Source organism: Diadema setosum, chromosome 11, assembly GCF_964275005.1.
Source record: "Diadema setosum chromosome 11, eeDiaSeto1, whole genome shotgun sequence".
Classification (NCBI taxonomy): Eukaryota; Metazoa; Echinodermata; class Echinoidea; order Diadematoida; family Diadematidae; genus Diadema; species Diadema setosum.
In genome coordinates this window covers 32,492,624-32,518,110 of record NC_092695.1, presented here as the reverse complement: position 1 = coordinate 32,518,110, position 25,487 = coordinate 32,492,624, and positions in this window count along the sequence as shown.

Below are 25,487 nucleotides of genomic sequence, written 5' to 3'. Positions count from 1 at the left end.
GGAGACATGCACTTACATATTATGTTGTCTGTTATGTTTAGACACACACACACACACACACACACAAACACACACACACACACACACACACTCATATCGTTCGAGTACTACGGTACATGGTAAGTGTATGGTATGTCAATTTTGATAAATGAATATTTAAAACAACCCACCCTATCCCCCATTATTTGTTGTTGATAGTACTTATATCCTTTTAATCTGTGTGTTATTCTGCTCCTTAACTCCTCACTCCCTCCCCCCTCTCTCTCTCTCCTCCTCCTCCTCCCCCCCCCCCCCCTCCTCCTCCTTTTCCTCTTCCTCCTCCTATAAGTCATCATCATTCCAGCGTCACTGTCATGGTATGCGCGTTTCGGTAAACCAATATTTCCGGATCAAATTGGCCCCACCGATAAACAGACATTGTGTCCTAGCCTGTGCCACGCTACACTTTCATTAACGATGGTAGGAAGGCCATTAGCGATTTATTACCTTTCGCATTGCCTTTCACCCGTTTTTAGATGCTTCAGAAGATAAACGCCATTTCATTTGAAATGTGAGCTTTTAGAAACTATGTGAGAGGAAGAGAATGAACGAGACCAATCAAAGGACACCTAATACTTTTTAAATGAAAATTATCGAATGATATATAAGACAAAATTCCTACGTTGTTTAAATCTAGTGAAAATTTGACCCATGCATGATTTCAAACGTAATACTATGACTGTTTCAGTGTCACTTATATCTTCTAATTATATTGTCAATAGACTGCTTAAAACTGACATTTAAATTGTCTTAACGTTCTTAATATTTATGTGATTGCTCGAATAATCAATCAGTCTGATATTGATATTGCTTCATTGCTTTGGTGAGCAGACGAGCTTTGTGATTAATCTTCATGTTGCGAAGAATGCATGACTTTTAGCAACCAATTTCAGTGATTGAGACTTAGTCAATAACACAATCCCCTGCAACCAATGGGATAGCATTTTGTTAACGTTCTGAATTCTAAGAGAATTACATTACATAATACATAGATCGAATGTGACGAACTACCTGGGGTTGGAAGGACGCGAGATTTTTATGAATTATTGGTTAAAGGCAAAAACTCGTAGCGGCATTTGATACAGGACGTCGAGTACAAGAAATATCTTCTGCCGAGATGTCACTCAATGGGAAGGCAACCCCCTCCCCCGGACTCATACACACACTTTCTAGGAGGAAAATATGCTTACGAAATTGTACTCATTGACGTTTTACGGCTTTTCACTGAGAATGCCCTACCACCGACGCATTTGGAAGATACACCTCAAACATTCCGGAAAGCGCAAGTTGGACTCTTGCCCCTTTACCGGTACAAAGACACGTATATCACATGCAGTCCGCTAGTTTCCGCCGTCATATAAGATAATAGGGAGCTTTAGATTTTAGACGCGCGGACGTTCAAAGGGGAAAAAACATGGTCTGAGCGTGCGCAGTAACTTGACGTGCGCTACTGCGCAGGCTCAGACCATGTTTTTTCCCCTTTGAACGTCCGCGCGTCTAAAATCTAAAGCTCCCTAATAACTAGTTGCTAACCTGGCACTTCACTCCCTTAAACAGCGGCCAGTGTCATTATGCTTAATGCCTAAACGTATCATCTTTTGATTGTTTGACACAACAAAATTAGTTATTATTTTACAACAACATACAATTATACAAAATGCTGTGGCCTCTCAACCTTGTTAAGGTAAGGTTTTCCGTCCAATGCTTGATGTTAGCAGAACGACAAATGTTTAATGAGAATGAATAATATAGCAGAGTTAACGAATAAAAGATACATGAGTATGTTGTGATTGGATGAGTAGTTGATGAACGAGGAGGAAGAGGGTGAATCCAAATAATATTTGTTTCAGTGATGACTTGCGAATGTTGCCAATATAATTTCTAATCACCGTGATGCCTGAAGCATCGTGATTGGCGCCGATATAGAAGGCACGGCATTGTCACTTCGTTCTATTTACATGGTGTGTAAAGTCAAAGGACAAGATGTTTTGTGACTGAGATCGAAGTTCCGCAAGCTTCTCAAATGACGTGTCTAATGGTCGTGAAATACTTTCCGGATGCAATGCGATGGTATGTTGAGAGGGGCGCTGAAAGCTTTCTCGTCAGTCAGTGATGCGGTGTACAGACTCTGACATAATTAGGTGGACGAAAAGGGTGGGGCGGGGGGGGGGGAGGAGGAGGAGGGGAGTGGGGGAAGGGAAGGGGGGGTTGTCGTGATACGGACAAGGGTTGCGCTTGTGCCATCATTGCCCTTGTTAAAGTGCTATGCTCTCGTGTCACGCGTCGCTTTAATTGTGACGTCAGAGAGAAGTTTAGAAATGTGATGCTACTACTGAAGGATGCATTGGTTATTAAGGCAGAGGTGTTTATAGAGAATTTTGAAAAGGTGATGCTACTACTGAAGGATGCATGACATATATCTTTGGTTATTAAAGCTGTGGTGTTAAAGAGAGAATTTTAGAAAGGTGATGCTACTACTGAAGGATGAATGAAATATATATGTGGCTATTAGCAGTGATGTTTATAAGAGAGCTGGCCAGAATATGACAATATACCTCATGCTTAAAGATTTACCAAAGGAGGAACCATCTTACAAAGTTTGGAGGTTCTATCTATTAACTCTATAAGCCCAAGGGGGAGGGTGTATTGTGTCCCCTACCATATTTTCATTTGCCTCTCCTACGCCCTTAACTCAATTTCAACCGAATCCGGCGGGTTTTCCCACAACTTTATTCCAAATTTTTTAATAAATAACATTACCTATGTCAGATATATTATTTTAATGAAAAAACCATGACTTTAGTATACTTCCTATGTATTTCTTTATAGTGTGGTAAAATAGCGCCCTCAATGGATGACCTTGAGAAAGTTCAAATGGAGGGTCATGTACAGGTTGAGTTTCTCTACGCATGTGTCTAATAAATGAGGTGATACATTAAATGATTAAAAAGTTATATAATAGCACAATGTACCCCCCCCCCCCTTGGGGCCTGAAAGGGCCAGAAGAGCCTGTTTTTTTGTTTTGATTTTATCTATATTTTTTAAAATCCCGTCACTATGTTTGCCTGACTAAAGTAGATGTCAAGGCTAAGAAACTTTAAAAAAAAAAAACGGCTGAAAAAAAGACGAGGTTACAAATTAAACATTGTGTTAAAATATCCAATCGTCTACAGTCTTAACGGCATGTTATCTATAAAAATTGTGATGTCCTCAAAACTGTGTTTATCACCACACTGTTTTCATACTGTTTCTTGTCGCTTGTTCTTTTTAATTCGTTTTAGACAAAGTGAGACACAGGAAATGTCGGTACAGTAGTAAGCCGACACAATCATAACATGGAGAATATATTCCTAAAGATATCAGACAATAGTGTACCATATTAGCTTTAGATGACTTTCGAGATGACAGGATAAGTCTGTTTCGTTGTTTTGTTTTGTTTTGTTTTGTTTTGTTTTGTTACTATGTGTGTGAAGGGGTATTTTTATTTTTTTGGCCACCGGGGAAATAGAAATACATGCTCGTGATCGAGCAACCACAGATGGCTCTAATGTGCCTCCTTGAAGGACATCAAAGGGATGGTATAGTTTTGGTTGAGATGGGGGAATTCAGATTTGAACTTTTTGAAAGATAATTAGAGACCACTTATTAAAATATGAAAGAGCATACAATTCTAAAAAGGAATTATTAGTTTATTTGATGAAAATTGGTTTTGAAATGACTGAGGTATCCAAAAACAAAGTAGAACAAAGTAGTCCTAATAAAAGGTGGGTCCCACCCTTCATGAAGAACATTTTGTTTTTTGATATCTCAGCCATTTCAAACCAATTCTCATCAAACGATCAAGTAGAATTCTATGCTCTTTCGTGTTTCATATAAGGTTTCTCATTTTCTCATCACAAATTTGGATTCTGGAAGCCCCATCTCTACCCAAATTATGCCATTCTTTTAAAGCTGCCGACACCGAACTCTAACCTAGAACCTCAAATCTTGAAGTCTATGTACAGCCGTGGGTTAAGACTCTCAACAGCTCCTTTGTAGGACACGGTACAGGCGATCGTTCTTCGGCAGCTGCGTGTATAAACGTTGAGTCTTTCAAATATCCGGCCAAATCCCTTATCCGGAATGAGCGCCAGTCCCGACAGACACGTCCGGATAGGAGAGGTCGGACTGTATAATACTTTTATTTCTATCTTAAGAATGAAGAAGAAGAAAAAGAAGAAGAAGAAGAAGAAGAAGAAGAAGAAGAAAAAAAAAAAAGAAGAGGGAGAAAAAAAAGAATTAGCCTGCCAAATCAAACAGAGGAAGCTGACAAAATTTTGTAAAGAGCGCCACCATTGTGCAAAATGCATTACGCGACAAACGGAAGGGGGAGGCGGAGTAGTGTGTCTTGTGTGATGGGCATTTTGACACAGTTAGTTTCTCGGCATAATTGGTATTGACGAGTAAGAGTGAACTATTTCACTCTGTCATACTACAAGTAACGTAAATAATAGCAACCACAAGTATAGAGGTCTCTACCTACTTATTCACTTACCTAACATTTTATTCGCTTGCTTGTGATGGAAATGCAATTTTTTTAAAGAAAGCATAGTATTCAAAATACAATGTTTTTCCCCGAAGACTTGGGGTAAGGTTAAGGGTTGTGGAAGAGTTTTAAGTTTAGTTTGAGGTAAGGATTAGGATTAGGGTTAGGATGATGTTTCTGGGTAGAATTTATGCTTGGCTTTAACAGTGTGTAGACATTAGATGCGAGCAATTGTCATGGAACCGTTTTAAATACAATACTTATGTCATGTAGTTTTAAAAGCTTCACCCGCGTTCATGAAATAATATTATAAAGGGATAGTATAGTATTGGTGGAGATGAGAAAAGGGCTTTTAACATTCTGCTAGATACCAAGAAACCACTTATGAAATAATACAGATCATATAATTCTAAAAGGAAATCAAAGTTTATTAGATGAAAATCGGTTTTGGAATGACTGAGACATCCAAAAGCAAGGTAAAAACAAAGCAATCCTAATTAAAGATGGGTCCTACCTTTTATCAGAATTGCTCTGTTTTGGATATCTCATCCATTTCAAAACTGATTTTCAGCCAAAAAAACAACAACGAAAAACCAACAACAACAACAACAACAACCAACAACGTTGAATCCCTTTTGAAATGAACTTAAAAGCTCTTTCATATTTCATAAGGGTTGTCATTATCTCAACACAAATGTTAGAAACTTGAAGTTGGGTCTCAACCAAAACTATACGACCCCTTTAATAATTTAACACCAGTCACGTGACATAAGACACGACATGCCACCCTATGTGCGACTTGATATCACGTTTCTTTGGCTGCGATCTGTGACGAGGATCGTTCGTCCTTTCAGCAGGGAGGTGGAAGTCTTCCCACCTCCCTGCTTTCAGTCAGTAGACTCCGTTGCAGGAATGAGAATAGCGGCATATAACTAATGACTATCATTAATCTCCCTCACACAACCATCCACTTAACAATATAGTTATAAATAAATGAATACTTACATAATTCATACATCATGCTATTGTATCTATCTATTCATTTATTCATGACAATTTATGTGTGTATGCATGCATGTGCATAGGTATCAATAAAACTGAAAACGTTGAACAGGAGATGATAAAGAACTAAACATGCGTCTTCATAGGAAAGGGACGTGAAAACTGGCATATGAATTTGATTGACTGTTTGAATATAAGCTTGTAAGAAACTTCTCCAGAAGGAGTGTACACTTATATCCACTCCGTTTCGTGCAGACAATGCTACGTCGACCCCGAAGTAGGCTACAGTACACTACGGAAGGAGGTAATAAACACCGGCATGATAATGTTACGATCAGATGGGGGAGCCGAAGATTATTATGTCGGTAATGACTCGCCCAGCTCCTCCTCAACTTACAGACGAGGTAACGGTCATTTTTCATCTCCGATCGGCAAGCCCCGGGCAAATAATAGAACCTTATATATTTGTTATTCCTCTCTCCTCGTCCCAACCCCTTCTTCTACTTCTCACTCTCTGTCTCTATTAAACACACGCGCGCGCACACACACACACACACACACGCACACGCACAGTCACACCCTCCCTCCCTCCCTCCTCCCTCTCCCTTTTTTCTTCTTGAGCCTTTCTCTTTCCCCCTCTCTCTCTCTCTGCCTCAATTTCAGGCCGCCTCTCCTTGCCTCGGGTTGACTTTATAGCAAACAACATTTTTTGATGAACTTAACATTCGCCCGAGGACTTGGGTCAAATTGTTTTCGACGAACTGATAGAGTGAAATTCAAAAGGAAACAACCGCAAAGTCGGATTGCAAGGAGCGACACAGTTCGTTCAAATCATATTGTACAGAGGTCGATTTCAAGCGAAGATAATCATGACCGGACAGGCTCAACTTAAAGAGTATTATAACAAAAAAAAGTACACACATTTCGGAGAAAAACGGAAAACTTGATTTCTTTTAACTCACGCCGATCTGCATATGATTCTCTGCTCTTCCCTCCACCACCCCCCCCCCCCCCTCCTTCACTTTCCATCTGGGATAAACTGGAGCTGGTTCGCTTTAGTAATTGATCTCTCACTTTTCGAAACTTGGTTCGTGCGGGTGAAGAGCCTTCACCTTGTGACTGTCGAAGGACAATGGCATTGTTTTCATTTTGTTCCAATGGGTTGAGGCGAGCAACATTCAATTCAATATTGCTGTTATTTTACTGTTAAAGATCACCTGATGATTTATCCATAAGTGCCAACCATTGCCAGCTTTGAACTTTACATGAAGTGCAGTACCGTTATTTCTGCACCCCCATGGATTAGTAGGCGAAAAAAACAAAATGTATCCAATGATGATGTCAGAGACAATAACAATCGGCTGATTGTTTTCTGATAACATGCACGTGACTCAGCTGGTCGGAAAATCACAGAAGCGCTATCCCTGGCATGAATGAAAGTCGAGCATAGTTAATGACCTCGCGAAATTGAAAGACCCCGTGCGAACCCGCTGGTTTCACCTGTTGATATTTCCTGCCGTTTGTGTATCTATAGTTCAATTGCTTTCCGATCTGCAATATTGTTCGGAACATGTGACTATAGATGTAACGACTCTTCCATCGAGTACAATCGTTTGCGGAACACGTATCATAATTAGAGATGATGACTGGATTTGGGGTGACATACAAAATGACTCAACCCCTCCAAAGGGCTTTGAATGGTATTGGTGGGGATTTAGATAGAGGAACTTAGAGCACATACCATTGCAAACCCCTCCTAATGCTTGAACATTCTGTACAATCTGTACATCCATGACAACAAGCTTGAGAACTTTAAAAGTGATAACATAAAAAAATACAGCTTGCACGAGTCGTGCACATTCACATTTTGCGTATAAGTTAACGCATATGTTCTTTTATTCAAAACAGAAATTCGCACGCAAGTACAACTTTCTTGGAGCTGTTTAAAGGACAAGTCTACATTCATATACATTTGGTTTGAGTGAATGCAACAATAGTTGTAGAACACATCAGTGAAAGTTTTGGGAAAATAGGGCAATCCGTTCGAAAGTTTTGGAATTTTTAAAGTATCTGTGCAGTCATTGCTGGATGAGAAGACTGCTACAGTGTATGATGTCACATGCGTACAACGATACAAAGAAAATACAAAGAGAATTCCACGAGACTTTACTTTTTGAATAAAGTGCTCATTTCTTCGACTTGTTACTGACGTATGTTAAAGGAAATATTATTTCCCCTGTCTTCTGAAAGAGAGAAGTCGAGTATTCTTTTGTTATGCGAAAAGAGAAAATATGTTGAATTTTATTTATTCTCTCTTTATATCGTTGTACATAAATTATGTGACATCACAAGCTATAGTAGTCTTCTTATCTAGCCGTGACTGAGCAGCTAAGGAACTTCAAAAATTCATAACTTTTGAACGGATTGTCCAATTTCCTCAAACTCTCACTGATGTGTTCTACTAATATTACTACATTCTCTCAACTCACATGTCTATGAAGGTGAATTTGTCCTTTAATAATATATTCGAAAATAAGACAAATGAAGACTGCAACTATATCAAGTCTGTCTCACGATCTTGTTAGCCCCCCCCCCCCAAAAAAAAAAAAAAAATGTCACAGATAAATGTCATGAAATGTTTATCACACGCAAAGTCTGAACATCATCATCATATCGGATGGTGAGGCAGACAGTAAGTGGATGCGGTTTTTTGAAATCTTTTGTTGACTAGCCACTGTAACTGTGACAAAAGTAGCGTTTGTCAATGAGAAGAATGTGTGTTCACGAGACGGAATTCGAGATGTTATTCACCCATGACACACACTGTCCTATCAATTGTTGTATGGAGTCACCAAGGAGAAAGAAGGAGAGAGAGAGAGAGAGAGAGAGAGAGAGAGAGAGAGAGAGGAGGGGGGGGGGGGGGGGAGGATGGTCTTACCTCGCAAGCATAAAACACCTTATTCGCTTGACGAGAGATCTCGCGCGTACCGGCGCCATTTCTTAGCCCGTGACAGCTATCGCACCCTATCACCTATCAACTTTCATTTCGCGTTCACTCAGCGGTCACGCCTTAGTCCCGTAGGAATATGATGGGATGACCGGTACTGCTGGCGTACAGACATAGTTGGTCATCGCTGTGTAAGCTATACTCAGTCAATCTAGATATCCTTCGACCAAAAGAGGGGAAAAAAGGATTTTATCTTCTGTTTCACAGGCTACTGCGTATTCTTTCAAGAGTTTTAGTCAATGGGTGTACCACATTTTGTAAACTAGATGTGTGTTGAATGAAAATGCTCCCATAGTGTATTGTTTAATAACTATCTGCAAATTATCATAAATCATCAGATAGTCTCTTCTGAACTATCCAAACACCACTATTTACTGATTTAACGTAAAAGCGACTTGCGAAACAACCATAAAATATAAAATAAAAAAAACGATAAAAAAATAACAAGGATGTATGAATCTTGGACAGCGTATTATGAATGAGGTGATTTTCTTGGTATGACATTGACATTTTCACTGACATGCTTCAGCGCTACATCTGTACACTTATTTTGCGAATATTTCCCCCTTAAATCTGATTTAGAGGTTGAAATTGACCTTTTGTTTCGATGTCGTTTTGATGGATGTTTGCTTAAAGTGTGAAATATATCATTTTCCAATTGAATTATCATCGCATACTACTTCTTGCGCACAAAATGTGGGACGAGGTTGTTTGTGTGCTTGTGGGTGGAGCTATAGTTTGTGTCAGTACGTATACGTGACTGCGATATTGTTTATTCTCGTAAATGACATCGAGATGTGTGCATTCAATTATTCATTAAGCATAATTCACGGCCTTTGAGATTCTTTAATTGAAAACACATTTGCGTCACCTGATATCAGATAGCCGCCTGTCCTTTTCATCAGTCCGGCTGAGTCAGTCTTTTGACTCACCATTCGCTCCACACTTTCTGTCGGCTATTGAAAGCTATAGTCATCGATAGTACACCCAACTGGACGTATCGCCCAAGCGGGACTGCCGAGATGACGCCGTGACTGTGCAGTTGCCATGGAAACAAGCTATGAACCGTCCCTGGGCGCGAAAAATAAAGAGCAAAAACAGCAGCAGCAGCAGCAGCAGCAGAAGAAGAAGAAGAAAAAGAAAGAGCTTTACTTTCTACCTGCCTAAAATCGAGAAGGGGGAATTCCTAAATGTACACCAACAATTCCCTCTGCCTTTGACCATAATGATTCATACACCAGACATTCAAATACGAAACGTGTCCTACCAGCATTGACCGGGACAGATATGATATAGTATTGGTTGAGATGAAGATTCAGCTTTTAACTTTTTGCGAGATTCTTAGAAACCACTTTGTCAAATGTTAAAGAGGGTACAATTCTAAGAGGAATTCGAAGTTCATTTGACATCCAAAAACAAAGTAAAACAAAGCGATCCTAATAGGAGGTGGGTGCCACCTTTTATTATGATCACTTTCTTTTGGACATCTCAGCCATTTCAAAACCAATTTTCATCAAATAAACTTTGAATTCCTCTTAGAATTATACTGTATGCTCTTTCATATTTCATAAGAGGTTTCTCATTATCTCAAAAATTCATCATCAAAAACCGCTGGAAACCTGAAGCCCCATCTCAACAGAAACTATACCGTCATTTTAATATCTCTTGGACTCTTCGAGCGCTATAGGTCGGCTCTATATTACATAAAGGTAACTGCATTGTCCCTGCCCTCTTTATGTATACTGGCAAAGAAAGTAGTCGAGACACGTCACCCCACTATCTTGATATCACGTGTTAACAGAGCCACCATATCACGCATAATTTGATACATTTCGTCTGTGGCTTGGCGTCTTAAAGCCACTGTTTACCATTGGGAGCAGTGATTTTAAAAATGTTTGAGTTATCACATTTGATAAATGAATATATATAGGTCAGTTGTATCACAAAACATCCTACCATATAAAAATCTTGCAAGAAAGCCTAAAATATAAAGAGATATCACTATTTTTTCTCAATAAACCATTATACTGTAGACGGTTTATTCTAGAAACAATTTTGATAAAACTATTTTTTCACATATTTGTATATTAAACCATACCCAAAGATTTATTATACTGATTAACAGTTTTACATTGGTTGGTTCTGTCCCTAGCTCACATTTTAGAACTATTTTGAAGCACTAAAGCTGAGTTTTTGTTTCATCTGCAAATGAATCGTAAGTAGTGCCTTTAAAGGCATAATTTACCATTTGAAGATGGAACAAAAACCTAGCATTAGTGCTTCAAACATGTGAGTTAGGGGTAGAAACAACCAATGTAAGAATTTGAATCAGTACAATCGATGTTAAGTATTGTTAAATATACAAAATGTGAACAATAGCTATAATAAAAATGTTTACCGACCAAACCGGCTACAGTTATGGTTTAATGAGAAAAACAGTGATATCTCCTTTCATCTTAGGCTTTATAATCTGTTTATTGCAATATATATATATATATATATATATATATATATATATATATGGTAGGATGTTTTGTGATACAACTGACTTACACATATGAATCAAATGTGATATCTTGAACATTTTTCAAATCACTGCTCCCAAAGGTAAGCAGGACCTTTAAGTTGACATCAAACTGTTTCTTTTTGCCCAAGAAGTAACTGTGTGCTCTCATACTTCTTGCTTCAATACCTGAACAAATACACACCAACTTATCGACACACGAATGACAAGCAGACGTATTCATATTGCTTTGGTGAACGCATGAAGAAACGTTTATACAAACACATGCGATTAAATAAACAACACATTTCTCTTAAGAACACGTTTCGTCGCTGAACCGGTCTGATTCACTCTCTTTACCTTTGTTTACAAACTATCCAAGTTGAACCTGAAACCACACAGGTTTAGACACATTATTTTGTTTACATTTGTGCGCAATAGTTCTCCTCTCAGGAAGGGTGATCGACCAATAATTCAATATTATTGTTTGCACTGGATGCAGCAGAACATTGGTTACACAAATATTGCTATCAGAGAAAGAAATATGATACATCTACCTGGTATCGTTTCTTACATTATTAAAGTATTTGAAGGTATTTAAACACATGTAATTAATTTTGCCTGCGGATGTTACATTATCTGAGACCCACTGGGGAATCAATGTGCATATCAGAATGACTGTCATGGTTCTGATGGCTACACAGAGAGCTCAAAATTGATTAAAAAATTGCCAAAAATATACATGAGGATTATTTGAACGTAGGAATATTTACATTTACAATGTAAGTACGCATTAGTGAACTTTGAGGTAAATCGCACATGTCGTTCAGTCATAGTTATGAGTTTCATGGCTGCATAAGAATACTATTATTATACAATCATTCGTGATTAATCAATAATTGACTCATTTTATTCAATGACGAAACTATAATCCGTCAGAGGCTGAGTTTAGCCCGTCTGTGCCATAAAAACACAACATACATGCAAGATACAAAATACCACAGTAGACAGAGATGCCAGCGTAGCTATGGGCGTGAGATTTTGTGGCGCGTTATAGAGCGGGTGTAGAAAGGAGTGTCCCTAAGCCCCTCCCACGGTACTCAATATAATATCTTTATTCAATGTGATTACAAATAAGTTTTCTCAATAGTAACAACCTCAAAGTCAACAAATGAAAACAAAAAGGAACATAGAGAGCCAAAAACAATGCTGTCAGTCTGATACAGGCGCTCAACTCTACTCGTTATGTTATGTATTTGTTTACATAAACATTCAAGTAGAATGATTTAAATATATTCCTCCACAGGAAATATTATGTTGTGAGTGCATCTATATATATATGTATATATATATATATATATATATATATATATATATATACACTCTAAATTCGTTGAATTAAAAAATAATCTAATAGACCATGAGGAGGGACAAATCCAAATAAGATTATTAATGTCAAATCTAATGGATTTAAATTCTAAATCAATTAGACTAAAAATTGTAATCTTATGTGGATTTGTCCCTCCTCATGGTCTTATTAGATTACTTTTTAATCCAACGAATTTAGAGTGTATATATATATACATATACGGTTTTTGGAGTTGGTATATTGGGACAGGAGAGTTTCTGTTTCGTATATTCATTTTGTTTTCTTTTTTGCACACATTCCAGCAGAATGTAGAGCAACGAATGTAATAGAAATAAACCAAAATTTGGAGAAAAAAAGAAACAAACACCTATCGGTACGTGTAGACAATGAATAATAAAGGTATTATATAATTAACCGAGATTGTCATTGTTTTGCTGGTATCTCTACTTTATATACTTTGATTTATTTTGTTACTTTGTTTCATTTTTTTTTTTCATTTCATGCCAATTAGGGACAGGGGCGATAAATATTTAGTTTGTTCTAAGGTAAGTCCCTGGATGTTTTCCAATATCAGCAAGTTCCGATCATGCCGATTGGTATCAAAGGGCATTTCCATGTCGTGTAATTTACTGACAAGGAAAACAAGACAGCACATCTCAGGCATGTCAAGGTAAACGACCTCGAACTTGTGAGAATCAGTGCCAAGTAATCTGAGTACTATGTATAGTCCTCATTAAGCGTATATGTGCCTTTGTTACGAGTGTTGTCTATGCTCGTATAATCTCATATTACAGAAACCAGGTTTCATCGTAGCTTCCCTCTTTGCACGAAGGGTCTGTTAGAAGAGTCAAAAACAACGTAATTAATGTCTGAACCACGGATGATTAAACTTCAGGTTATCAGCCTCAACTACACACGAATACAGACAGGTTGAAGGATGAAAAATGAATGACATCTGTTATTAACTTAATGTATATATATATATATATATATATATATATATTACACGATAGATAGATAGATAGATAGATAGATAGATAGATAGATAGATAGATAGATAGATAGATAGATAGATAGATATACATATCAATAATTGTTAGTAAAAAAAAAAAAAAAAAAAAAACACTAGGCCAAAACCAAACTTCAGAAAAGTTCGAGGGGTAATTCTTTATCCCACAACCATAGGAGGTAGAGCCTATAATATGCTAGGAATATCATACCAACGTGCGTGTAATGCAGAGCTACTAGCTGGACATCACAGTTTACACGCACATAGACAGAAACAGGCACACACACACAAACAAACAAAGTAATGAAACACTAAACCTGTGGGAAAGAAATGAATATTATTTCTGTACAAACGGTGGGTTCAGAAACCTCATTATTCAACAAAGATATACCAATCGGTGAAGAATATTTCTCTTTTTTCTTTCAGCGTCTTATGTTTCACGTTCGTTGTTTATCACCACTGTGTTCAGAACGTCCAGACATTACCCGTCGGTACCAATAGTTCATTTGAGTCACCGCTGAAAGTGATCGGAATCACAGAAGGGAGAACTATGTATGATATGTACAACTTGTATTCATTAAAAATGAATACCTAACCTATCAATACAGGGAGGCTCGGTTCATCAAGAACTAAAAAAAAATCGAGGTATATATGTCTTATCTTTTCCTTCTTTTTAACAGAACAGACGCACGAGCGCAATGTAAAAATGTAATATATATATTATATATATATATATATATATATATATATATATATATATATATATATATATCGTCGGTTGAGAATGATAAGGGTGTTAAGTTGTCACTAAACCCATAGTGTTCAAGACCACTTAACGCCCTTCTCATTCTCAACAGACGATATATATTCATCATTATTATTATTATTACCATTCATTATTATTAATCAAAAACACAGAAAAAAACAGGGTGAGATGATCATCATGTAGATTATGCTTGAATAAAGTTTATCTCTTTTTTTTTTCTTTCCTATTGTTCATTTTACAAACTGCCAAAGCCTGCTATGATTAGTCAAAGAAGAGAATTAAGAGAGACGGAATTAATGGATCATAACCATTTTTGTTCCAGCAACATTCATAGTACGTACTTCCGACGACTCATTGTCTGACGAGAATTCCTGTCCATAGATTCAGATCGGCATGGATTAAGGTCTAACAGGTGGTCCGTCATGAATTAATCTTCCCGTCATTGTTACGCTTGAGGCAGCCACAGAGCATTAGCTCGACTTAACAGAGAGAATCTAATATATCTAGACGTGAACAAATCTCAACAAGGGTGGAAGGATATACCGCACTAACCTATCCCATGTTCTCACCATCTGATTCAGAATTTGTCGATGGCATAGCTGCTTCTGCACGAGGCCTGATGTAGGCCATTCATTGGAACTAGTCCAAATAGGGGTGTAGGAAGGGGGATCGATTTAATTAATACATGCCATATATGCCATATGGATATGCTGATTTGGACACCCCATGTTTTTCGGTTAGAGTGACGTCATCCCGCATCTCAGTCATTTCATGTCACATTATGTTCTTTAGCAGTTTTCCCAACTAACGCTATCTATACCAAAGGGTATACACACAGGGTACGAATTCATAATCGTGATTAAATCAAGGGAACTTTGGGAAGAAAGCAGTGACTTGTAGGAGAAACAAAAAAAAAAACACGTTTCAGTACAGCGACAGAGAATTTTGCATTGTATGTAATCATCAGACAGTGGTATGTGCATGAGTAAGGCAATTAGTAACATCCTGTTTTTTATGCTAAATAATATCATCCCATTAACTTTTTATCATCTTTCTTTTCTTTTCGTTTTTTTTTTATTTCTTTTCTTATATTCTCAGCATTGCAGATATTTTACTCATGGTTCCGAAAGAAAGCATCATAACAGAACTTCAAAGTGATATAAGGGAACGATGACAGCGAAAAATCCAATATCTTTCACATCATTAGACATCGCCGACCGAAACAACCGTACACAGAGAGAAACGAGCCGTTCTGCCGGACAAGCGCCAATAACGATTTCCTCCACCATTAAGTTTTGTCCACGCATGGCGAGTATATCAGGCTACAAGTAAAAAGTAAAATATTAGGATACTTTAGTGCTTGAACTTGACATCTGAAGCCAAAATTTTTTATGCACTGATAAACAAATAAAGCGCTATTGTATTTCAGCTTGGGGAAGATATCGCTCACCTCCACGCTTTTTCCGGAGAACTAAATCGCGACAGCCAGTTTGAACTCCAGTAGCCTGCAGCGTATGTTTTGTGGTCAGGTGATTAATACAATTAGTAACTGATGCGTAACAATCTGTCATAATCATGGCACCCCGTGAAAAAAATCTGACGTCAATACGAATAGAAACTGTAGTTGTATCACTATTTCAGTAGTCTTGTAGAATGTGGTTGAAATTAAAACAGGCGATGGTCATCACTACACAACTCTCCCCATATCATTTGTAAATGAATGATAATATCATCAAGATTCATTTTCAAATTCAAACTTTATTTTCACTTTCTTCCTTCAACAGAATGTACAAGAAACATTGTTATGAATTTTACATGCAAATCGTTGAAAATGTATTGATCTGACAACTCCTTGAACGGTGCTTTGACAACTCCTTGACGGTGATCTGACGGTGATCTGACAACTCCTTGAAAGATTGATCTGACAACTCCTTGAACGGTGATTTGAAGCAAAGAATACACGTTATTCTCTCTTTTTATTGCTGAGATTTCGTGTCAAAGTAAGGAAATACAGTCAAGACAGTAATATGTGTGAGTGTGTAAGTCAATAGCAGACTGGAGTCATGTCGTCCTCGCCACATCTGAATTACCAGTATATAATGTGCTTGATACGGTTTGATACACATGTATCACTATTTCGTGAAAAGCACATGGAACTGTCAAATTCCTCTAATTTCTTATATTAGCTCTGATTTCGATTTTGATGAAAGGTTCTATCACTCAGTTTGCCTTATGTGACTCTATTTATTGCAGCCAACCTGAATTTGGTATAGAAGTGTAATAGGATCTCACCTTGTTTTGTGAGTGGGGTATCCTGAAAAACTTTCGCAGAGCAGAAAAAAAACCACACCCAACAACAACACAAGAGTTTCTCAGTTGATTACATCATGGAGGTATTATACCTCCTTGATGAAAATAAATTAGTGTGCACCCAAAAACTCGGGTAAGACGGATTGATGAATGAAATCATAAAAGTACACTGTTTTGCCAGTACATCATGCGCTTGACATAATCATTATACACGAATGCATAAACAGAATCATTATGAGCTTTAAAATTAGTGAAGCATACCTCATCTGGGAAATAAGATTGAAGTCCAGATCAATATGAACCTCCGGTGAAGGCCATATCTGTCACTCTCGAAAGTATTGTGAATTGTGTGATTTCATTGTTAATTTTTTTCTATAATTTGTACTTCAATTTGTGGCCATAACACTTATCGTTGTCGTTTGAGTGACTTTGAGTGTTGTCGTTTTAAGAGCAATGTCATTCTATTTTGCGGTGAACGTTAATATCCATGGCAAAATCAAATAAAGAAGATAAAAGTTATCTTACCTCCACGACATGCACGAAAGACCTTAGTCGAGGAGTTCCTTGAATAACGTTTCATTGCCTTGCATAGAGGCGAGCAGCAAACACAATGTCCATGATTATACTCTATTTTTATAGACAATGACCTCAGAGAGAAAATTCTACAATAGCCCACTTCTACATCATTGATGTAGACGGTCATGATGAGGACGATAACATTAAAAACACATTTACATCTTTTTTTAATACACTCAGCAAAAAGAAAGAAAGAAAGAAAGAAAGTAAACACGTTTTGAAGTTCATATTTCCCATAGAAAATTTGACTGAATTTGAATGTTTTATATATCATGTTAAAGGTAATTTAATTGGCTACTAACCTTGTAGGTCAATAAAGGCAAACTTTACGCATGAGTGAACACATTCATTTTTCTCTTCCAAAGCACAAAAGTAAAAATTGCACAAATGGATAAGTTGTCATTCATGCGTATGTGCTCTTCCATGTAACAAAAGCAACAAAAGACAATCCATAACAATAAAAAAAAATACAAATCAAGTTTCAAAAATCACGTATATCAGCTCTATAATGCCTTTGCAGCTCGCAAAGATAAAGAAAGGCGACAAAATGATAGAGAAAATGAGGAATCTTCTGTCAATTCCAAATTCAAATGGCATGAAAGAGGCAATATTAACAAAAATGGTAGAAATTAATGTTATTTAAAATTAATAAATTTGAAAATGATATTTGGTTCCTGCATTTTCTCATGAATTCTTAAATTCCTAAATTGAAAGAATGAAATAAAGACAGTTTGTCCATTTTATCACCTTTGCGGCTTACTCCCTGTGTCTTTTCAAGTTAGATTCGACAGAAAAACTCTTATTTTTCCTCTTCAGTTTCTCTCTTTGTTTGTGTTTGAGGATATAAAGAGATATAAGGGGACGAAAATTTATTTTTCTTTTTCACTCATGTCTCTCATTGTGTGAAATTGGTCCCTTGTTATCATTGCTATCTTGAAGGGCGTTCGCAAATGAATGACATAATGTCAATTTTTACTTTTGCGGCTTGAAAGATAAAAATCATTGTGTTCACTCATGCATGAAATTTTCCTTGGTATTTACCTACCAGGTTGATAGCCAATTAAATTATTTTCAATATGGTATATGGCACAATGATTTTTTATCAAAATCTTCTATGAAAAATATGTGCTGGAAAAAGTGTTTAAATTCCTTTTTTTTTCTTCTTTTTGCTGAGTGTACTAACGATAGGAATGAAGACTGTATTAGTGTTGCAGATACAAAGGTTTCCATCGAAACTACGACTATATTACTGCTGCTGCTGCTGCTACTACTACTACTACTACTACTACTACTACAGCTACTAATACTGTCAATTTCTACTCTATCGCCAGTGATAGATATGATCACCAGCGTGTCCATCGTCCTTCATTGTCATCATCATCATCATCATCATCATCATCACCATCATCATCATCATCATCATCATCGTCGTCGTCATCATCATCATCATCGTCATCATCATCATCATCATCATCATCGTCATCATCATCATCATCATCATCACCATCATCATCGTCATCATCATCATCATCGTCATCGTCATCGTCATCATCATCATCGTCATCATCATCGTCATCATTATCATCATCATGATAAATGGCAGGGGCATAATCTTCATCACTGTCACCATCACCATGCACCGCTGCCATCCCCATCGTCATCATTATCCTCATCGTCACCATCTTTGAAAGCATAGAAGCGTGGAAGCGTGGCGTCCTCATTAGCGGGGCAGTTTCCAACAAGAGACGCACCTCCCTCTCCTGCCTTCACGCTATTCAAGCCTAATTAAGGGGGGGGGGGGGGAGGTCGAGCTAATAATACTTACCTCCAATCAAACCATATCGAATACAATAAAATGGTATCCTCTGCCCATAAAAAGCTTTTGGCCAGAAACCTTATGGAGTGGAAAAGGAGGACTGGACGGAAAAAATGAATAACCTGGAGAAAGAGAGAGAGAGAGAGGGGGGGGGGGGGTGGGGGTTGAAAAACGAGAAGAACTAGACCATTGCACGTTCTCTGTCTTTCCTCATACTGCGATGATGATCGTGTTTGCAGATGTTGGACGGCGCATTTCTGAAATATCACCATTGGTGTAATGACTCATATTCCTAGGTGTCAGTCTATAAATATCACAAGAATTCCTTTTGTTGTTGTTATCATTATTGTTATTATTCTTATCATTATCATCATCATTATTATCAATATCAATATCTGTATGAAACATATTTCTGTAGATCAGGGCAATTCAACTATTGCAAAGGTGAGAGTAACCCTATTTTAAAATCCCCAACCTTGGCAACGAGAAGTGAAAGTAATGTCTTCATTTCCACCATCTTTTGTCTCTTTTAATGCATTGTATGCTTTTTCCACAAAATAATATGAACAGAACCATTGACGGTGACAGGGATATTTACATACTTCAATTCGACTTTATTATGACATAATGTGCCCTACTAAAATTACCCCTCTGCGAATGGGTGTGATTCCTCACTGTATAGAAATGCCTTGATGTTCCCACGATATTGTTTCTTGTGAGTCTGCAGATAATGAACACACACACACACACACACACACACACAAACACACGAACAAACACACGCACAAACATATATAGACATACATTTACGTATGAATAATGATTAGACTACCTAGATCGCGCCTTCCAACTGTCCAGACATAATTATCATATTACTGTATAATGAGCGATGCCAACGCGTGCACACACACACACACACACACACACACACACACGCACACGTGATTAACCACTAGGAGAATGTGCTGCGACGTAATTTTGCATATATCTTTCTCTTGTCCAGGGCGGTGTGGAAAGACGAGGAATCAAGCCTTCTTATTTCTCCCATCATCTCGTGATCCTTGTCCGACTTCTATAATGGTCGGTGTTGAATGTTATCTATGAAAACATGGCAGCAACCAAACAGAAATTCAGGCACTTCCGTCTCATTTTCGCTCAACTAGACTCAACATATCGGCAATTGGTAACAAACTCCCCCACCCATATACTTCTCTCCCCTTCCTCTGTCCTCTTCCTGTCTGCACGCCCACATAATTATATCTCCTATCTATTCTATTCGTTGATTTCGTCGAAGTCAATTTTCAACAGGATATCATTCAGATTGAAGAGCACCTATATACGCAGTCGTAAAAAGTGGTTATATTCACTAAAATGGTGTCATATTGAATAACAAACATTGTAGAGCAAACTCAGTTGTTGCTATTGCTTTTAAATAACATTCGGAGAGGTCCTTTCGAAGCCTTACACACTGGTGAAGTAGGTGAGGTAAGCTGGTGATATGATTAAAAACCTTTGTTTTGTTTTGTTTTCTTCAATAATACATTAGCTACTGTTTACACACCATCTCGCTAGATAAAGGTCTTGTTTACCTTTGGGAGCAGCAATTCAAAAAATGTTCAAGATATTACTTTTGATGCTTATGTGTATAGGTCAGTTGTGTCACAAAACACCCTGCCATATAAGATTTTTGCAATAAAGCCTAAAATATAAGATATCACTATTTTTCTCATAAAACCATAACTGTAGACGGTTTAGTCTAGAAACATTTTTATTGTATTTTTTTCTATTCTTCACATTTCATAATATTTAACAATACTTAACATTTATTATACTTGTTCAAATTTTTGCATTGGTCGTTTCTATCCCTAACTCACATTTTAGAACTATTTTGAAGCGCTGATGCTGGGTTTTTGTTTTATATGCAAATGGTAAATTATGGCTTTTAAGATATATTTCTTGTGGTGCATTTCTGCGAAATCAAACCTATTTCGATCGCCCTTATAAGATAGTACTGTCCAACCTTCGACAGTTTGGCATTAGTACGCAAGACGCCGTGGTTTAGCGGAAGTACTGCGACAGACGGCGACAGTGATTACCGATCTGTTTTTACTCTGTTCGTATGTCGGGGAAGAAAGAAAATCGAAGACATACATATGCTTCATCGACATGGCTTCTGGTCAGGTCTGATATCTAAAAATGGAAAGGGAGGACGGGATATACGTGGTAATGACATTTTATTGCGAACAGATACACGACACATGGGTGGAGTCAGCTAGAAGTCACCACACTGGCGGAGTAGTCATAAAAATAACGATCGCATGGTGTCATGAAACATGACCTTATCTGATCAGGAAGGTTCGATTACTAATCGATGTATAATCGCAGACAGACTGATGATCTTGATAAAGTATGTTAAAGGTACTGTTAACTATTGGAAGCAGTGATTAAAAAAAAACTGTTCGTGTTACCATAGTTAATGCACATGTGTAAGTCAGTTGTATCACAGAACATCCTACCATATAACAATTTTGCAAATTGTAAATAATGTCCTTAATCTGATAGATCTGCAGGAAGGACCAACCGCTCCGGGGGGGGGGGGGGGGGGGGAGAACGCCAAGTTTGTACATACAGTTTGGAGGAAAAAAAGTGAAAAAAAAAACCAAGAAAATCAAATATCTGTATGTCTTTCAACATTTTCAGACGTATGACAGTTACTATATTATTATCATTATTATTATTATTATTATTATTATTATTATTATCATTATTATCATTCATTCAGCCAAATTATATCCCACAACCCGTGGAAACTGCATGCGTGATTATAAACATCAAATATCAGAACGTTTATATGATTTTGGATTGGTTCCTCATCTCAATCTAACAAATTAAGAGAGTATATCATGCGAAGTTTCGATTCATTCAAATTAGGTTTTCCATTATTTGTCCGTAATTATATGCTTTGTGAAGATTCCAAGTTATTGCAAACAGAGGAAGTCTTTACATCTACGACTTTCCATCGATACTGCGTGAAGGAGTCCAAAATGGACTTAAACACTTGTTTAGCAAATCTAGAAGAATGAGGGTTTCTGAGAAGTAGAACTAAAAATGGCAACGGAAGGACGAAAAGGTGGCAAAAAGAGGTAAAGTCAAGAAGTCAAGAAGATTAGACCCAACCTGCAGTTTGAACTTAGGTCAGAAAAGAGTGTCGCCTTGTTGAACGAGACTCCAGAAAAGTATATTCATGCATTTTATGATGTTTTCCTTACAAACACAAACAGACGAAAGGAATGAGAGAAAAAAGAGGGAGGGGGGGGGGGAGAGAAAAGATGGCAAACTTGTCAACTGATATTCATCTTGGCTGTGATGAATGAGAGTGATACCAGAAAGGATGAATGTCTGTTATGAGAGTGTGACCTGACTCACATAAAGACGTCTTCACCGCACAGGGATGCTTCATGTATGTGACATGTCCGTAAAGCCATGACAAACCTCACCATGCAATGTCGAGGATTAAATGTGATTTGTCTCCACAATGTTTGCTGGAAAGAGAGCAAGAAAAGAAGAGGGGAAAACAGTCGGGTTGAGACGAAGAGCCCAAGTGCAACCATCTGGTCACGCCGTCAACATTGCAGACATGCCGCGCTGACTCGACAGATTATGCGTTTGTTAATCTCCGATGACACTCGGGCTGATGATCGCTCCTCAAGATGCTCCATATATGAGGAAGATTCGCAGACCCAGATTCCCATTTTTTTTTGTACCCTTAACCCTTTCAGGGCCGTGAACTCAGACTCCAGTGCACGTGATTTCTATTGGGAATGATAGGGTTAATTCTATCAACAGCTTTTTTTTTTTAATGCTATCATTCACTGGTACCTCTTAAAATTTTGTTGTTGTTTTTTATCTAATCATTTTTACACCTTAGTGATCTTCATGAAATCAGATCTAAGAACGTTCCTCCCAGCTTTCGGTACTAATTAGGAAACTGAAATGTGAGCATTGATTTTGATGAATGAATTTTTCGCCACACAGTGAATACGATCAGAAGTAAATACTTCCGTCATAATTCACATAAATAAGAAATTAACGAATTTTTACACTCTCCCATATATAGGGTTATAAATCACACTGCCTGCCTAAATTCACCACTTTGTCGCCCAACCATTCATTTGCCTCTCTTTTGATCAACTGTCAAACCCTTCAGATCTTATTCAGGATACAGTTTTTCTGTTATCTTCACGAATTAGTAGCTATAAAAGACAATTTCGACACCATTGGAAAAAAGGAGAAGATTTTAGCCCTGAACTCGTCCTCTCATAATCTCCCTATATTAATTTTTGAATGACATTACTATTCTGTGAAAAAAGTGAAAATCTTTAACACTTTTCACATCTTGTTTGAGTTCACTGGTATATCATATTCAGTGATTTGATTTTCATATTTTTATAGGATGACTTGTATGCAAAATTTCTAATATTTGCCAAGGATAATTCCATCAGAACCCAAAGATATCAACTACATGCAGACGTTACACATTGTTACGTCATGTGTCAAATCCTAGTATATGTTCTCAAACTGACTCAGGATGTGAATTACAAGAAAGTGAATTGTTCATTAGTATTTGTACGAAATGACTAATACGACCTTTAATTGGAGACAAATAGTTGACAATGAACGTGATTAAAATGGAAACTGAATGAAGTAATTTCCAAGTCATGAATTCATTCTACGTTCAAGTTCAAGTTCAACTTTATTTTCATTTCCATCAAATAAACAGGAGAAATTATATTCAATGCATAAACAAAACAAATTTGTAGTAATTTCGATAAACGTACATCAACAAGATACATGTGATGATGAGTAACGACATAATTGCATTTATAAGGTATATGCATATTACACGGATGGGAATGGAAATGGAGGGTCCCACTAAAAAGCCAAGCTTGTACGATATGGGACTCTCAGAAATACATTAAAAGCAAATAATGGCTTCATGAAACTACAAACAGATATATGAAACAAAATCAAAGAAACCAATGTCAACTGACATGAAATGAAATAACAGGAAAGAACGAAAAAAAGAGAAAAGGGAAACAAGAGAGAATGAAACTGCAACACACGCCATCCTGGACACAAGCAAACAGATTTCCAGGATGTATAGGAGTAATAAGACGCACCCTTGAATGATATTGTGAATATAAGGATTGGGTACATATACCAGAAAAACTACAAAAGAGCGGACATATTAAAAACAAAGAAAACAAAGAATAGACACAATGATGCATTCTTCGATGACTGTGATATTTAAGGAGAGCTTATATTCGACAGATTATTTTACTCTCATGATAAAAAATAGTTGATGTGTAATGATAAATGCATATATATATATATATATATATATATATATATATATACGTTGTTAAATTGCTCGTCTATTTCAAAAATTAGTCTCGCTAAATATACTTAAAAGATTCGAAAGCCAAATTCCCCTCCCATATGACACATGAACGTACACATATGAAACTTGATTGCCGTTGCTTTGCTTTTTTTTTTCCGGTGAATGTTCTAAAAGCGAAAATCGAACGATACAAACATTTTGCACTGTATTACACCTACTCCTTTATTTTCCCCCAGCATAATGATCAGGTGTAGCAGATGAGTGTCGGGAGCAGAGAAGTAAATTTTACAAGAAAAGAGAGAGAAGAAGAAGAATATCAATGGGATGTTTACTAGACGAGATGACTGTCATCATAAATTGCTCCAATAGTTCTTCCTTTGAGGGACTTCTCCGGAGCGCTTAACAGTTTATAGGTCTTTGGCGAATTATGTCTTTAAAGTAGGCGCGGTTGGATCTATTTCCTCACTCAATGTTTCGGTTGTTATTAATCGAGTGTGTTGTTTGAAAAGCTTTTGTTGAAAATGGTCTGGTTTCTCAAGATAAAAAAATTGTGACGTCTTGAAATGCGCCCATCTGCACGTACAGCATCGCAACCTTCAACTCTCTTACTCTCTCACAACTCTCAAGAATTATGATTGGTTTTGTTTTAAGATAAATATTGCACCTTCATTACACAAAGTTGTCATCTTGTCTTTTTTAATAGCATCGTGGTAACTTCTAAGAATCATGTGTATATAGAAGCATAATGTACTGCTTATTGAATAGAATGACATCATTTCATGAATACATCCTTGTACACAAATCATATCTACGGAGCCGGAAACCTGGATCTCCCCTTGTATGGGCAGGCGTGCTAAATAAATTCTAATTCTGTTCACTACATGAAATATGCTGCATGAATTTTTAATACTTTCTGGAGTGAAACCGAGCTAATCTGGGAGATGTTAAAGTGCTAATGGCTCTTAATGGTTAAGAATCTTTGGTGGTTATAATTGTGCATCACACCTTTCCCAAACCTTCCATCACATCGCAGCCATCTCCCTCAAGACTCATTCAATTTTACCTGCATAGAAGGTCAAGCATACAAAGGAACAAACTAATAAACACTTATACCATAGGCGGTTCATTTATTCATTAATATCTGTATACAGTATTGCACGACTC